At 45.1% G+C, this 12,450-nt stretch overlaps 1 protein-coding gene across 1 annotated transcript in view; it reads left to right on the top strand.

Annotated features, from left to right (window-relative positions):
• The window catches only part of SMARCA1 (SNF2 related chromatin remodeling ATPase 1), a 373,846-nt gene that overhangs the window by 13,965 nt on the left and 347,431 nt on the right, over window positions 1-12,450 (top strand). The window lies entirely within an intron of this gene.

Genomic DNA, 12,450 nt, shown 5'->3' on the forward strand with positions numbered 1-12,450 from the left:
AAGCTGAAATGCTTGCTCCTTCTTCAGGGGTTGGTTCAAAGCGGTACTCTAGTGGTAGATAAATTAACATGTAAGAACCATAAATTGTAAGGATTTTCTACATTAAATAGTGACTGATACAGTTCACATGGTATATAACAAATAAGGCGAGTACTTACAGAGTTAAATCATAGCTGGGCTTAGATAGCCTGCACAGGGGTTAAAAACATCTGGTTGGTGCGGATGTATTTGGCGACACATATAGCAGTGTTGTTCATAGGTGGATGCAATATTTGATAGACCACAGCTGTTGGGCCAGGTGGGCGTCCCACAGTTGACTGGACATCTGAAGTCCTCAAAAAGGAGGAGCCAGGAGCAGTCTCTTAGGGTAGAAGTGTATGCCAATATGGATGCTGCCGATCTGGAAGATAGGCAGACCAAGGCTGGTTAACCTATTTTACCTGGTGTGATTTGCGGGGTCTTCACCCGGGTGCCTTCTCAGTAGCAAAGGTCTTGGGCTTCCTGCTGGAAGGGGTAGATCAGCGTTTAGCGCTGACCACCATTAAGGGCCAGTTGTCGGCTTTGGCCATCTTTTTCCAGCGCCCCCTGGCGACCATTCCGTTGATTCGCACTTTCATTCAGGGGGTGCGTCATTTGACTCCCCCCAAGGAAGGCTCCGGTGCCTCCTTGGGACTTGAATTTGGTGTTGTCAGTTTTGCAACGATATCCTTTTGAGAACATCAGTGCCTATTTTATCCCGGAAGGTTGCCTTCTTAATGGCTATCGCATCTGCTCGCAGGGTGTCCTGGATATCAGCCTTGTCTTGCCCTTCACCTTACCTGGTGCTACATAGGGACAAGGTAGTCTTGCGACTAAACCAGTCGTTTTTGCCCGAGGTGGTCTCTTCCTTCCACCTTACTGAAGATGTTGTCCTGCCTTCACTCTGTGCAAAGCTTAAGCATCCTAAAGAGGTGGCCTTGCATTCTTTAGCTGTGGTACGGGCCATCAGTGCCTCTGGAGCTTTTCGCCATCAGGCTTCTGTGGCTCAGGTGTGTAAGGCGGCGACTTGGTCGTCTGTACATGCCTTTACAAGTTTTACAAACTTGATGTTTTGGCATCCTCGGATGCTTCTTTTGGCCGCAAAGTTTTAAGTGCGGCAGTTGTTTGAAGAGTGTTTTGGCTCTTCTTTGATTTTTTGTGGTCCTGGATTTTTCCAGTTCCTTTAAGGGCAATGTTTTTTTGCCTGGGGTGGCCTTCGTTACCTCTTGATGGTTGCGTTTTTTTCCCCACCCCTCACACCTTTGTACTGCTTTGAGACATCCCAACTGTCAGAGGACACAAGAGAAAATATAATTTTTGTAAAATCTTACTATAAAATTACTTTCTCCGAGTCCTCTTGACAGTCGTCGCCCCCGCCCCTCTGGTGTCTATTTTTATAGATATGGGGTTGTGTTTACCTTGTGGTACTGCTTGCTACGAAACTGATAAGATACAGGAAGTAGCTGGGGGATAATGTCTGTGGGACAACCCCCTAGAGGTGTGTCTGGTTAAAAAACCTGTTGTTATTAACTGTTTAATAACTGCCTAGCTTACTCCTAGAGTGCACAGCCATTACCCAATCGTAATGAATTAAGAGTGGCGACGACTGTCAGAGGACTCAGAGAAAATAATTTTACGGTAAGATTTTACAAAAATTCTATTATTCTGAGGGTTCTATGGAGTCATCCCAGCTAGGGAAGTTCTATCATCAGAGGAGGAAGTGAGCAGAGGACCCACTATCTGATCTACAGGATTGATTACCATTATGCTGTGTTGGCCCTTTTGAGGGTCTTGTCCCTGAGGTGAGCGAGTGTTGCACCTGGTGACAGAGCACTCTTGGTATATGGTGGAGCTAGGTTTGCCACCTCATCCCTTTAAACCAGAACACATATTAATTATACACGTTCTGAGGCTAATATAATGCACATAAGGCACTAAGTGAGTTTAATTACCACCTTAATCAGCCACAGAACCTGTGTAATGTGTCCTGGTTTAAAGGGATGAGGTGGCAACCCTAAGTGGAGCACATATTGAAATAGAAAATCGTTCGCTCTAGTGCATCTTCATATTTCAATATGTGCTCAGAAAAGTGATCAAAAATTTTTTTTTTTTTAAATGAAAAGTGTAAAAAAAAAAAAAAATTAGTGAGCCCCGTCCTTCTGTGCTCGCACGCAGAAGCAAATGCAAGTCACGCCCGATATTGCCACAATCGTTAGAGCAAGAGCAATAATTCTAGCAGAAGACCCCCACTGTAACTTTAAACAGGTAACAGGTATATATATATGTAATGTTTGGGGTTCTAAGTAATTTTCTAGCAAAAAAAAAATACTGATTTTACATGTAAACAACAAGTGTCAGAAAAAGGCTTATAGCAGGAATACACGGTTAGAAACTCGACCGATTACTCGATCGACAACCATTGAAACAGCGTCTGTTGGTTGAAATTGTCGCCAACATTAACCAATCTAAAAAACTCCTTTAAACAACAATTGATTTCATACATGGTGTTGATGTCTCCGATACAAGTGGAAGTGATGTAGTTTGCGTGTGACCTTGTAGCCACGCCTTCCTCCCAGTACTAATGTTCCTACACAATTCGTTGAAGGGATCGACATTGGAACCGGATAATTCACGAACTCTGTGGTGAAAGCATCTACGTGGTTTTGCTGTGAATCTTCGTTGTGTGTGTTCACGGTTCTTCGTACTTCGTTCCAGAACACTGCTTTCGGGTCTTCGACAATTTCCGGTCATGCATGATAATGTTCAATAGATTTTTTACTGACGACCTTCACACCAACAAATAGAAAAATGTTCATTCGCAAACGATATGACAGAATTCAAGAGGACAAGGCGCCTGTTAAGTGCAGTAGTGTATTTATTAAAATGAAGGAATAAAAGCACTTACATGAGTAATAAGACAAGAGCATGGTATAAGAGCATGGTATAAGGTCCATCCGGAGTCTTCCAAGCCACTATGCTGAATACTGTGATGCTGTGCTGCGGATGTCCGGAGCGCCGCTTCCGGTGTGTGTGTGTCCTCTCAGCTGTGTCTCAGCTGTCGGCGTGAGCTTCCTGAGAGCGGGGCGAGGAAACAGGCAGCCGGTGTTCTGTGAAAAAACCATACCCGTGAGAAAACCATACCCTCGTCACTTCCGGTTCAGCTACGGAGGGTATGGATTTCTCACGGTAGTTAAACTTGCGGCGCTTACATTAAAACAGCTTATCTGCAACATAAATCATCTCCGCTCTTCGCCCTGTCACTGCCCTCATCTCCGGTAATAAATATAAAAGCGGATCACGGAGCCGCGATCGCCGTCACATTTACATCTCATACTCCCGCCGCCGCTTTTATATTTATTACCGGAGATGAGGGAAGTTACAGCGATAGCAGAGGAGATGATTTATGTTGCAGCCGAAGTGTTTTAATGTACCCGCCGCAAGTATAACATTAGACACAGTGCCATGATTATTTCATGCCCACCGAGCATGCGCACTTCTCAAATTCTTTCATGTTCATTTACGTATCCGGGGCTCTGAGCATGCGCACTGCTGCACTGCTCAGCTGTTTCAGACCGGAAGTGACAACGGTATGGTTTCTCCACGGGGTATGATTTTTTAACGTTACACCGGCATCCAATGGAGCGGGTGGTGGGCGGTTACATGTTTCGGAGCGCTGCTCCTTCGTCAGACCTCCTCCCGCCGGAGGTAGGGGAACACTTAAAGAGGTTGTAAACCCCCCCCCCTTTTTTTTTTGTCACCCTGCAAGAGAAAGACATAATGAGCTAGTATGCATCGCATACTAGCTCATTATGCAATACTTACCTTAGAACGAGCCCCCGCCGTGCCGCTCACTCACCTCTATGACGGGCGACATGTCCAGTCGCCCGTCTTCCGGGATCGCGGCATCCGGCCATTTGATTGGCCGGAGCCGCGGTGACGTCACTCCCGCACACACGCGCGCGTGAGAGAGCCGACAGTCATGGCACGGGGCTCTGAAGGAACGGCACGAGCGGCCGTTCCTTCAGAGCGCATGCGCCAGTGACGTCACTGGCTGCTTGTAATGTAAATATCTCCTAAACGGTACATGTACCTATAGGTAAGCCTTACAGTACCTATAGGTAAGCCTTATCATAGGCTTACCTATAGGTACAAGTTGTAGAGGAGGGTTTACTTCCTCTTTAAGTAGGCAGCTCCGCTCATTACTACCATACAGGGGACAGGTGCGGTGCGGCGCGTCAGAAGCTTAATTATAATCGTGTGCAACCCCGGAAGGCTGGCAGATGCACAAGTGGTGCAAGCATACCCTAACTAGTAAACAAATATAAATAGAACATGCATACCCTACCTAATGTGCATTCCCAAAGGGCTAATGAATGATGCAAAAGTGATGCAAACATCACAGAACCGTAGATAATACACAAATTATGGCAAGATGCCCTAAATGTAAACAAAAATTAAAAAATAAAATAAATCAAAAAATATAAAATAATGGGTTGTAATGGGTTGTAAACTCCCCATTTTTACTTCAGCTCATTATAATCTGCCTTAAGAAAGCAATCAATAGGTGCCTTTAAAAAATGGCTTACTTCTATAATCTTCCTGTAATCCTTCCTGTAATATGTGATGACGTCTTTGGTGCATGCCCAGTGTGTTTTTCAATCCACGGCACGCCTGGCTCTCCCTGTATGTCTCAAAACGGCATAGCTAAGTCTCGCGATTAGCTGTGTGCCTTTCTCCCCAGCTTCCTGCTTCCTTATCTGACAGGGGAGGGGGAGTGAACAAGTGAGAGAACACAAGGGGAGAGGGAGGGAGTGAGTAAAAAAACGCCAGCCTCACAATACAGTATTACACAGAGAGTTTGCTAAGGAATGCAGTAAGGGTGGAAATGACGGCCACAGGGGGAGCATAAACCAGGAGATGACATGGCGCGGCTGAGACCAGGAAGAAGGAAAAGGTTTAACTTTGAAATAAAGGTATTTTTAGATGGTTATGATGTAAATATTTTATGTGTAATGTATTTACATTGCATGTCCTTTTAATACATTGTAAAAGTTAGATTTTTATAGCTGAGTTTAGTTCCTCTTTAATTTCTAATTCCTCATTTATGCCCCCGGGTGACAAAACTTTGAGGGCATAAATCCAATACGTTTCTCTGCGACATAGGCGTACGCACCTCTCTGCTTTGGAGAAGGTGGGGGGAATGGACTCGATAACCCCCACCTTAAGACCAGTACTAGACTTGTTGTGGTGTTTACTGAAGTGTCTCGGAACACTATGATCATCTTTGCCGGCCTGAATTGCTCGGCGATGTTCTCCAAAGCGTTGTTGGTTTGATATGACATTTTCCAGGTAAGGAGCTTGTTTTAATATTGACCAGTGTTTACGCATAATATGTTCCATGTGTTTAAACTTACTATGGAACTGGGTGGTAAAGCGTATAAAGTTCCCGTGATTGTTAGTTTTTGTAGACTTCTTAGGATCAGAGGTATCATACAAAGCACAAGCCTCCTCTATCAGAGAAGTTGGATAGCCTTTGTCTGTAAACTTCTGCTTTAGGGATAAACTTTGTTCCTGATAATCCGTTAGTTTAACACAATTGTGTTGTAGTCTGCAGAACTGGCTTTTGGGTATATCTGTCCAGATGCTCATCTGTCCAGACCATAAAAGAAAATAAAGGCTCCACATTGACTCATACTGTAAAATCCAGGTAGTTTATTAAAAGATTATTGCACTTATGTAATACAAGCTTGAAAGTCACATGTAAAACGCCAGAGGGGTCTATTAAAAACTTCCTCCAGTAACGAAAATGGCCGTCGTTCGCCCTCGCATGCGCAGTGGCGTGTGTATGTGTTCCTCTCGGGCATTACTTGCCGGGCATCAAGGAGTAGAAAATCTGCCGCTTTCGTACGATTCTTATTGTGTATTCCTACCATTAGTCTTTAAATGGTTAAACTGACCTCATTTACAGACTGAAGTTCTTCCCTTTTGATCTAAAAGAATGAAATGATACAATGTTTCCCTTTTATGGCCCCTTTCACACATGGTAGTCCGTCAGCAGACTCTGTTTTTCTCAGCGGGGGATCGATCCGCCCATCCCCTGCTGAGCAGGCGGATGGCAGCTTTGTCTCCGGGCTGTGTGCGGAGACAGAGCTGTCAGGTCCCCATTCTTCTCTATGGGGGAATCAAATGAGAACGGACCGTCTGTCCGTTCTCATCCGATCCGCCAGACGGATGGAAAATAGGGTTTCCATCCGTCTGGATTTGACGGATCCGATCGGATGTCAGCAGACATGTCTCCGTTGACATCCGATGCCCCCATAGAGATGCATGGGGCATCCGTTCCGATCCGCCTGAAAAACAGACAGGTGGATCTAAACGATCCGCCTGTGTGAAAGGGGCCTTACTCTCAGGCTTAGCAATGTTGTAATAAACTTTGCCAGCTATTTTTTTTTCTTTGACAGCTATCAGCCATGAGCAGAGAACGGCTATGCACTGAATCGCAGAAATGCCGGATTAAGATCGTGAGGGGAGTTTGAATCGTGATTTTTTTTTTTAACCACTTTACCACTAGAGCATTTTGCTGTCTTACGTCTGGGCCACTTTTTGCGATTCGGCGCTGTGCGACTTTAACTGACAATTGCGCGGTCGTGCAACGCCGTACCCAAACGAGATTTTTTTCCCACAAACAGAGCTTTCTTTCGGTGGTATTTGATCACCTGTGCGATTTTTACTTTTTGCGCTATAAACAAAAAAAGAGCGTTTATTTTGAAAAAATAACAATATTTTTCACATTTTTTTTTATATGAAATTCCCCCCAAAAAAGATGTAAAAACCAATTTTTTTAAAATTTTTGGCCAATTTGTTTTCTGCTACCCATGTTTGGTAAAAAAAAATCGCAATAAGCGTATTTTGATTGGTTTGCGCAAAAGTTATTGCGTTTACTAACAAAGGGAAAGATTTGTCATTTTTGGTGTTTTTTTTTTTTTTTTAACGAGTAATGGTGGCGATCTGCGATTTTTTTTTTTTTTTTTTTTTTTTTTTTTTTTTTTTTTTGCGGGACTGCGACATTGCGGCGGACAGATCGGACCCTTGACTGACATTTTTGACACTTTTGGGGGTACCAGTGACATTACTGCAGTAATCAGTGCTATAAATATGCACTGTTACTGTAAAAATGACATTGGCAGGGAAGGGGTTAACTTTATTGGAGAGGGAGGGGTTAATGTATGCCTGGTGCTTACTGACGTGTGGGGGGGGGGAGGTGACTGTGTGAGACAGGGACAGATCGGATGTCCAGCTATGCTGAACACTCCGATCTGTCACTGAGGAGATCCGCCCGCTTGTGTTTACACAGGCGGGCGGATCTCCACACTAGATCCCCGCTGCTCCTCCCCTGGCCCGACTCCCACTGTGAATGAAAACAGCGGGAGCGCACCTCCGGCGGCCGCCTACAGGGGAGGAGTCTGGCGACGTAGGTCTACGTCGTCAGAGGGGAACGAGCCACTTTGCCGCAGTACTATTCCAGTACTCAGCGGTAAAGTGGTTAACAATAAATCTTGCTGCTCTAGTGTACAGTTGGGACTTAATTTACCTAATATGTGTTTATATATTTTTCAATAGATGGGGGGGTGTATGGAGAGGAGGGGTGTATGAAGCTGGGGTGGAGATGGGGGGAGGGGGTTGTATGCAGATGGAGGGGTGTATGAAGCTGGGGGGGTGTATGATGCTAGGGGGGTGGAGATGGGGGGGTGTATCGAGATGGAGGGGTGTATGAAGCTGGGGGCGGAATGTATGTCATCTTCCTACCATCCCACCCCCTGTCAGCTTCCTACTATCCCACCCCTTGTCATCTTCATCCCCCCCCTGTCAGCTTCCCACCATCCCACCCCCTGTCATCTTCATCCCTCCCTGTCAGCAACCTACAATCCTACCCCCTGTCATCTTCGTCCCCCCTGTCAGCAACTTTCAACCCCACCCCCTGTCATCTTCATCCCCCGTCAGCTTCCTACCATCCCACCCCCTGTCATCGTCATCCCCCTATACCCCTCTGTCAGCTTCCTACCATCCCACCCCCTGTCATCTTCACCCCCCCTGTCAGCTTCCTACCATCCCACCCCTGTCATCTTCATCCCCCCTGTCATCTTCCTACCATCCCACCCTCTGTCATCTTCATCTCCCCTGTCATCTTCATCCCTCCTGTCAACTTCCTACCATCCCACCTCTGTCATCTTCATCCTCCCTGTCAGCTTCCTACCATCCCACCCCCTGTCATCTTCATCCCCCCTGTAAGCTTCCAACCATCCCACCCCCTGTCATCTTCATTCTCCCTGTCAGTTTCATCCCCCTGTCAGCAACCTACAATCCCACCTCCTGTCATCTTCATCCCCCCTGTACCCCTCTGTCATCTTCCTACCATCCCACCCCCTGTCATCTTCATCCCCCTGTACCCCTCTGTCAGCTTCCTACTATCCCACCCCCTGTCGTCTTCATCCCCCCTGTCAGCTTCCTACCACCCCTTCATCTCCATCCCCCCTGTCATCTTTCTACCATCCCACCCTCTGTCATCTTCATCCCCCCTGTCATCTTCCTACCATCCCACCCCCTGTCATCTTCATCCCCCCTGTCATCTTCCTACCATCCCACCCCCTGTCATCTTCATCCCCCTGTACCCCTCTGTCAGCTTCCTACCATCCCACCCCCTGTCATCTTCATCCCCCCTGTCAGCTTCCTACCATCCCACCCCCTGTCATCTTCATCCTCCCTGTCATCTTCATCCCCTGTCAGCAACCTACAATCCCACCCCCTGTCATCTTCATCCCCCCCTGTACCCCTCTGTCATCTTCCTACCATCTTCATCCCCCTGTCAGCTTCCTACCATCCCACCCCCTGTCATCTTCACCCCCCGTCATCTTCCTACCATCCCACCCCCTGTCATCTTCATCCTCCCTGTCCGCTTCCCACCATCCTACCCCCTGTCATCTTCATCCCCCATGTCAGCTTCCTACCACCCCTTCATCTTCATCCCCCTGTCATCTTTCTACCATCCCACCCTCTGTCATCTTCATCCCCCCTGTCATCTTCCTACCATCCCACCCCCTGTCATCTTCATCCCCCCTGTCATCTTCCTACCATCCCACCCCCTGTCATCTTCATCCCCCTGTACCCCTCTGTCAGCTTCCTACCATCCCACCCCCTGTCATCTTCATCCCCCTGTCAGCTTCCTACCATCCCACCCCCTGTCATCTTCACCCCCCCGTCATCTTCCTACCATCCCACCCCCTATCATCTTCATCCTCCCTGTCCGCTTCCCACCATCCTACCCCCTGTCATCTTCATCCCCCATGTACCCCACTGCCAGCTTCCTACCACCCGAGCCCCTTAAATTTACTGGTGCACATCATATGTGATGGACGCAGGGAACATTTTTTTTTCTTCCAGTGACAACACGGACACAAGGACATTTGTCCTTCCAGTGAAACCACCAATGCAGGGAATTTTTTTTATTTCAGTGATATAGAGGGACAATCTTTTTTCCAGTGACACCACAGATGCAGGTGCATTTCTACCCAAAACCCTGCTCACCTATAGTGCAGTGCCATGTTTTAAAAATGCTTTAAAGTTTTTTTTTTTGGGGGGGGGGGAGCATTTACAGATGGGTGGGGGTGCCAATAAGAACCAAAGGCACCCCTGCGCGTCTGCTAAACAGCAGCACATTTCTCTCACATGTTAGGAATGCGCACAATTGTAACTTCAATAATGTGAACTTAACCCTATGCCCTGTTATTTAGAAGTATATAATTTGTATTTTTGCACCAAAAGGTGATCTTTCTGTGAATGAAGGCACACTAGAATGTTTTCATAGTTTTACAAAATTTCTGTGTGTATTCATTGACAGAATTATCTTCCTCTGGTGCAACATTAGCCTGCAAATAAAAATTCTAAAAAAATGAAAAAAGCCCTAAATCTAAGTGCTATATATTGCAAAACAAATTTAACGCATTTGTTAAATAACACTTTTTTAGGGAGTTGACTATCTTTGAGATAAATACCACATGAGTTATTTAAAGGTAACATGCATGTTGATTTCATCTCTTAGTGAATTGACCCCCCCATTAGATAATTCTACTTGGAATTGCTTACTGATGACCTCTTCACTGTGCATTACATATTGCTGACCTTTGCACTTTGTATTACATACTACTAACCACTGTGCTGTGTTACCTTTACTTAATGCACATAGTGAGAAAATCAGACGAAAATAATCGCATTGAGAGCGATCGTTCGTTAATGTAATCACTAGTATACAGCTTCCGACATTCGATTACCACAGTTAAAATGAAAGTTTCCGAAGGAACATAAATACAAATTTTTTTTTGTGTGATAACCGAAGACGATTTTTGTTTAATAAGTAAAGTATTCGCACAAAACAAATTGAGTGACCAAGACCGCACATGATAGGAAACTAAAGAAAGGAGAAGAAAAGTCCTGTGAATATCTTGCATGGTTTTGAAGCTATATACCATGTCCTTCGTTTTTCAAGGACTTTTTGGATGGGGGAAATTCCAAGAACTGCTAGTTGAATGGTGGTATCTTGCACATTATCTGTTAAACAATCCATTTTGACAAACTGAACGCAGGCAACAAATGAATCTGAATTCGTAAAAAGAACAATGCGCGAAAACTCCTCAGCGCTCGGACCATGTATCGCTTTAGGTCTGGCTAGAATAGGAGTTACAGGTGCTGTACAGTACATTGCTTCTTACCACATGCTAGAATGTAGCTATGTAAGCGGGGATTTGTATTTTGTCATATGAGAATTTTTGTACCTTGCATAAGCCCCTTGCTTTTGATATGAGACTAGCATGCAAAAAAAAAAAAAATGAACGATTGCTTATCTGGTTTTCTCATCATATGTACTAGGCATTACTCTTCACCTCTGCACTGCACTACTGACCCCTGTACTTTGCATTACATACTAATGACCTCTGTACTCTGCATTACATACTACTGAGTACTGACCTCTGCACCTTGTGATACCTACTCCTCATGTTTATACTGTGCATTGCATACTTCTGGCACTCTGCATTGGATACTACTGACCTCTGCACCCTGCGCTACATACTGCCGACCTCTGCACTCTGTGTTACATACTACTGACCTCTGCACTCTGTGTTACATACTACTGACCTCTGCACTCTTTGTTACATACTACTGACCTCTGCACTCTGCGTTACATACTATTGACCTTTGCGTTACATACTATTGACCTCTGCGTTACATACTACTGACCTCTGCACTCTGCGTTACATACTACTGACCTCTGCACTCTGTGTTACAAATACATACTACTGACTTCTGCACCCTGCGTTATTTACTACTGACCTGCTTTTTTGTGTTACATGCTTCTCATGTTTATACTTTGCATACTTCTGATCCTGGCAATTTGCATTGCATAATACTAACCTCTGCACTCTGCATTGCTACTGACCTCTGTAATCTGCATTATGTACTGCACACCTCTGAACTCTGCATTATTTACTCCTAAACCCCTGCACTCTACGTTGCTATTGATTGCAACTGCACTCTTAATTGCATACTACTGACCTCTGTATTCTGCGTTCCCTTCTCATGACCCTTGAACTCTGTGTACTACTGACCTCTGTACTCTGCAATACTTACTCCTGATACCTGCACTCTGTGTTAGTTCTGTGTTATTTCTGACCTGCTGTTACTGCACTCTAGATTTCATACAGTACTGATGACCCCTGTACTGTGCATTGTTTACTCCTGCACTATGCCCCATTTGTTACTTACTACTGAACTCCGAATTTTGCATTACATATTGTTGACCCCTGAACTCTGCAAACCTTTACTCTTTAAAGGAGACTCAATAGATTATTGCCTTAAAAAAAAAAAAAAAAACATGCTGCACCCTGGTGATCTTTTCCTTGTTGTTTTAAGTAGATCTCCAGCTTTCCAGGGTCAACTTCCCCTGGTTTAGTTTAAGTATACTTCTAAATAACTGGGCATGAACATGATTAGAAAAAATAGAACATGAGTAAATAAGCAAATGGCCCTATATTTAACCCCCAGGAGAAATCCAGGGCATGTCCCCTCTTCCTGCCTCTGCTTGACATATTAACTGTCAATGATTGTAAAAGACAAATGGTTTGATTTACTAAAACTGGAGAGTGCAAAAGCTGGTGCAGCTCTGCATGGTTGCTAATCAGCTTCTAACTTCAGCTTGTTCAATTAAAGTGGTTGTAAACCCACTCTGATAAATGTTACCTATAGGTAAGCATTTAATAAGGCTTACCTATATAGGTACTGTAAATATCTCCTAACCGTGCACCGTTTAGGAGATATTTACATTTCATGCAGCCGATGACGTCATTGACGCATGCGCTCTGAAGAAACGGCCGCCAGTGTCGT

The sequence above is a fragment of the Pelophylax lessonae genome (genome assembly GCF_965119305.1).
Source record: "Pelophylax lessonae genome assembly, chromosome: 7".
Classification (NCBI taxonomy): domain Eukaryota; kingdom Metazoa; phylum Chordata; class Amphibia; order Anura; family Ranidae; genus Pelophylax; species Pelophylax lessonae.